The 5,821-nt window shown below is 43.5% G+C and overlaps 1 long non-coding RNA gene across 1 annotated transcript; it reads left to right on the forward strand.

The window, feature by feature from the left end:
• The first annotated feature begins 394 nt into the window (after positions 1-394).
• LOC120466834 (uncharacterized) lies at positions 395-2,290 on the forward strand. Its single transcript, XR_016147494.1, has 3 exons — positions 395-781; positions 1,820-1,932; positions 2,096-2,290. It is a non-coding gene; the product is annotated as an uncharacterized LOC120466834 (long non-coding RNA).
• The last annotated feature ends 3,531 nt before the right edge of the window (positions 2,291-5,821 follow it).

Genomic DNA, 5,821 nt, shown 5'->3' on the forward strand with positions numbered 1-5,821 from the left:
AGAGCAATATATTTTTAATATTTATGTTATACTGTAGCATGTGCTTCAGCCCTGCTTTAAAAAAATATTGTGAAAAACAACTGAGACATATATCTATATCTATATCTATCTATCTATCTATCTATATATATATATATAAAGTTTAAAAATTACAAGTAATGCACTTCTATACTTCTGCATTAATTAATCAAATAGTCTTTTCCACAAAACAAGTGAATACCAGTACTTGCACACATCAACATAAAAGATCAGGTACATACTAGAAAAACTAAATAAATTTGTTAAAGCTTTACTCTTACATTTGTTTAGCCAAAATGAATAAAAAACCTGTTTATAAAGCATGTTATGTTTAATGTTTATATTAACAGAGTTGTTTCTTTTTTTGTGGCCGTTAGTTAGTTAGTATTTCCAGTTGCATTCATTTGGACCAATCAGAGCTAATCTTTTCAAAACAAGCTTGCCGGCAATTGTCCAATCACACACTGCCATTTGAACTTACATGTTGGGCGGGGCGCAGACAGCGGATACTGACTGTCTGTGGTATCCCATTATAGCTTCAGATATTTCAACAGAAATCATGTATTTTCCAAATTTTGCTTTGTTATTTCACTGACTCTGACCTATGTGGATAGCACCGATCTAATATTAAGAGAACACACGAGCAGATTACCAGGTCGTCAGCTCCCGCGAACAATTTAGCAGTGAAGAGGACAACGCAGAGCTGCGCCGCCACGACATGGACAGAGCAAGATACTGCCAGAAAAGATCTTACTTCTTGGTGGTAAGTTTATTAGTTTAAGTGATTAGTATAACTTGCTTTATTCTCACTTTGGGTTTAGTTTAAAATATTTTCAGAAGTTGATGACGATGTTCTGTGGATTACTGGCGTTTCTGTTGATTTGACACTAAAGCGAGTTAACGTTTATCCATTGACGTCTATCAACTTAATGTTATAGATCTAGACAGTGAAAACAACTATAAAAACATTGCACACTGTGTTTGCAGAAAAAAAAGGTTATTAATGGTGATTACACAACAGGCTTGATTGTCCCTATAACTTCTTGTGTTTTAAATATTATAATAAAACTTACACATTTGTGATATTTAATTCATAGTAAAATCTAATTAATTATTAGTAGGCTGTCAGTTTTCATGTCAATTCGATAAATAAATTAAGTTGTAATCACCAACTATAAGCTTTCACAAAACCAATTATTAAATATCTTGCACTGAGAAATTAAAATGATGTTAAATAATGAAATGAGAGATTTTAAATTTAATATTTAGCCTAGCCAAGGAATTTGCACATTGCAAAGACATTTTTTTATTAAACCTAACCGTGAGTAGATGAGGTCAAGTCGAGTAAGTAGTAGTTGATCCTCTTGATTTGTAACTTTTTGTCGGTGAAAAACAACAAAAAAGGCAATAGTGTGTCATGTAGCAGCTAAGTAGCTAAGTGACCTATTATATATTAACACGTATTTGAAAAATGAATATGTATTTTGCCTGATTATGCATTGAATTATGCAATCACATAATCGTGTTTTTCTCGAGGGACTGATTTATATGATTTTATGTGTGGTATTCAGCTTTTTTACATTTAATCAAGTCGTTATCAGCTGTCAACAACTTGTAACTTTCAATAGAATGTTCTGTCTTTATTAATAATGAATACTTAATAATAGCGTGGAAGTTACAGTAATGGTTCATTAAATATGTTTCACCATTTAAACAAAAGACAAATTATATATGAAGAACACAAACTAGTGTTTGTTCTGCCCTAACTTTGTATAACATGCAACTTTATTTTTTCTTGTAGAGCTTCCAGGGATATTATCATCTCTCAAAGAGGCCCTGGAGTCCATGAAACGAGGTTCATTCAGCTCAAGCCCAAGATCATCTGAGCTGTGTCTTCCTGAAACCTCAGAAATGGTTAGAAAATTCTTTATGATAAAGAAAAATCCTATTTGTTATAATAATTATATCTGACTTTTTGTGCATTAAGTGTTCTGAATTAAGTAACAAAGTGACAGCTTTTTATTAGAATTATAAATGAACAAGTTTATACTAATGCTTGTTTTTTTATTCTTTCCAGATTTCCCTCGGTGGTTCTGATGTCCCCAAAAGAGTCTATGGCAGACTGAAAAAGTCACGAACTTCTCTTTTTACTCAAGATTTGGCCACTTTACTTTTTGCTATTGTATTTCACTTTGTTTGACTTAAAGGATTAGTTCACTTTAAAAAAAAAAAAACCTTTAGCTGATAGCTTACTCACCCCCATGCCAAGATATCCATGTCATTCTTTCTTCAGTTGAAAAGAAATTAAGGTTTTGTCACGGTTCATGAATCCACTGTCTCATTCTGATGTTTGTGTGTGTGTGTGTGTGTGGGCGTGGTTACTAATTCCATTGATTGTCAGCACCAGCTGCGATTCATCACCGCTTCCTATATAATGTCAGTAATTTCAGTCTCATGTTGTCAGATCGTTGTGGCTTCCCCGGTGTTGTGTCCTGTTCCTGTGTGGCTTCAGTCTTCTCCTCGTGTGGATTTCCTGCCTCCGTGATCGTCGTCGTCTTTACGTCTTCACGGTTGGATTGTTTATTGTTCCTGGTTCCTGTCACTGAGCACGCCGATCATCATCACATCTCTCCGGGTTGCCCATCAACGTCCCTGTGTCTTACCTCCACCTGAGTGTTTGTTCCCCGATCTGTGTGTCACCTGACCAACTTTAATAAACAGTTTTACTTGCTATTGTTTCCTACTGTTTCATAACAGAACGATCTGACCAATCATGGAAGCAGCAGGTTCGAAGCTGAATGATTTCATCGCACACAGCATCTCTAGAATGGATCATCAAGGAGAAGAGATTGCGAACACAGGTCGTGCGGTTCAGGCACTCGTGACACAGGTGTCCGAGCTCACCCAGCAGCTTCAACTTCTACGCGGTCCCACTGCGCCGCCCACACCGCCCGTTCAACCCCCACCGGTACCGCATGAGAGTCAACCGGAGCCCCGTCTTCCCACGCCTGAGGGCTATTCTGGTGAGCCTGAATATTGCAGAGCTTTTCTCACGAGATGTTCCATGCACTTTGCTTTGCAGCCACGGACATTTCATAATGAACAGTCTAAAGTAGCGTTTGTGTTGACTCTCCTATCGGGGAAGGCGGCACTCTGGGGAACGGCGGTGTGGGAGAACCAGGACAGTTGTTGCAACTCGTTCCAGGCACTCTCCGAGGAGATAAAGAGAGTATTCGATCGTGCGGTGGCGGGTAAGGAGGCAGCCAGATTACTCGCGGATCTACGCCAAGGGGATGGCTCGGTGTCGGATTACTCTATTCGTTTTCGCACCCTGGCTGCAGAGTGCAAATGGAACGAGGAGGCGCAGTGGGACATGTTCCTGCATGGGCTGGCTGACCGCGTTCAAAGAGAAATATATATCTTGGACCTTCCTAAGACTTTTAATGGTCTGGTGGAATTGGCGATGAAGGTCGACTCACGCTTAAATCGCGTGAATTCTCGTGCACGCTCTAATCGACCACAACAGTACTTTGAAGAACCACGAGGTGGCGACGGGAGCGCGGTCAGCCCAGTTTTCGACCACGAGCCCATGCAGATTGGAAGAGCTCGGCTTTCCCGGGAGGAGAGAGAAAGGCGGAGGTCCCAGGGACTCTGCCTGTACTGTGGTAAGGCTGGCCATTTCCTCCACTCTTGTCCAGTAAAAGAGCAAGCCCGATAGTAAGTATGAGGCTACTATCGGGTGGGATCTCCGTCGAGAAGACCTCATCTACATCATCAACCCTCCTCCCGGTAAGACTGAGATGGGCAACATCCACGCACCACACTCAAGCACTTCTGGATTCGGGAGCAGAGGGTAATTTCATGGACTACAGTCTTGCAGTTAAACTTCAGATTCCCATCACTGCCCTTAAACATGCTATTTCTGTCAACGCACTCAACGGACAGGAACTTCCCAGGATTTCTCACTCTACTGAACACATCACACTCGTCACATCTGGCAATCATACTGAAAGGATTTCGTTTCTACTCATGGACTCACCTCTGACACCGGTGGTTTTAGGGCACCCATGGCTCTCTAAACACAACCCCCGTATCGACTGGCACAACAATTCCATTTCCTCCTGGAGTAACCACTGTCATGAGTCATGTTTGTTGTCTGCCTGTTCGTCTGTGTCCGATTCTTTGTTTCAGAACGAGGCAATGGATTTATCTAACGTGCCCGCAGAGTACCTAGACCTGAAGGAGGTGTTCAGTAAGTCACGAGCTGCTTCTCTTCCTCCGCATCGTCCCTATGACTGTGCTATAGATTTACTGCCAGGTAAGTCTCCGTCTAAGGGCAAACTTTACTCTCTTTCCATTCCTGAGAGGGAGGCTATGGAGAAATATATTTCTGATTCTCTCGCCTCTGGGTTCATTCAACCTTCCTCTTCTCCTGCGGGGGCGGGGTTCTTTTTTGTTGGAAAGAAGGATGGATCTTTGCGACCTTGCATTGATTACCGAGAGCTGAACAACATCACGGTAAAGAATAGGTATCCTTTGCCGTTGATGTCTTCAGCTTTTGAGAGGTTACAGGGAGCATCCATTTTCACAAAATTGGACTTGCGTAACGCTTATCATTTGGTTCGCATTAAGAAGGGGTAACGCCTCCGCCCGGTTGCCCACCGAGCCGTTTATTTGTTCCGGAGGGGTTACGGTCCGACGTCATTCAATGGGGTCACTGCTCTAGCGTGGCTTGTCATCCAGGAGTAAGTCGCACCAACGGCTTGGTAAAGCAACGATTCTGGTGGCCATTAATGGCTCGTGATGTTCACGATTTTGTTTTGGCTTGCTCAGTTTGTGCCACTAACAAGACGTCTAACCGACCTCCGGATGGGTTACTTCGACCGCTGTCTGTCCCTTCGAGACCCTGGTCCCACATCGCGCTAGATTTTGTCACCGCCCTCCCGCCGTCTAATGGCATGACGGTTGTTTTAACCGTGGTGGACCGGTTTTCGAAGGCGGCACATTTCATTCCCTTGCCCAAATTACCCTCAGCCAAGGAGACAGCGGTCGCAGTCATTGATCACGTCTTTCGGTTACATGGCCTCCCGAAGGACGTGGTGTCTGACAGGGGTTCCCAATTTGTGTCCAAATTTTGGCGAGAGTTTTGTAAGTTATTGGGGGCTACGGTCAGCCTGTCATCGGGTTATCATCCCCAGAGTAATGGTCAATCTGAGCGAGCCAACCAAGACTTGGAGAGAACGTTACGATGTTTGGTAGCTAAGAATCCTTCATCCTGGAGCCAGCAGCTCTCTATGGTTGAGTACGCTCACAACTCGTTACCAATGTCATCTACGGGCCTCTCGCCATTTGAGTGTAGTGTAGGTTACCAGCCACCTATTTTTCCCAGTCTGGAATCCGAGGTCGCGGTCCCCTCCGCCCACGCATTCGTCCAGAGGTGTCACCGTACTTGGACCAGAGCCCGGGAGACTCTGCTCCAAGCGGGGAGGCGCATGAAGGCCAAGGCCGATCGCCACCGGTCTAAGCCTCCCGTATACGTCGTGGGTCAAAAGGTGTGGCTTTCTACTAAAAACATTCCGCTCCGCTCCGTTTCTAATAAGTTAGCTCCCAAATTCATTGGCCCGTTCCCTGTCACCAAGATTATTAGTCCGGTGACAGTCCGACTCAAACTTCCTCCGGCGTACAGGAGAATTTGTCCCGCCTTTCATGCATCCAAAATCAAACCCGTATTTTATTCTCCCATTAATCCGCCTGTCCCGGTTCCCCCCCCCGCCGCGACTCGTAGATGGGGAGCCTACATATT

Source organism: Pimephales promelas, chromosome 2 (assembly GCF_988280905.1).
Source record: "Pimephales promelas chromosome 2, fPimPro1.hap1.1, whole genome shotgun sequence".
NCBI classification, from domain to species: Eukaryota; Metazoa; Chordata; class Actinopteri; order Cypriniformes; family Leuciscidae; genus Pimephales; species Pimephales promelas.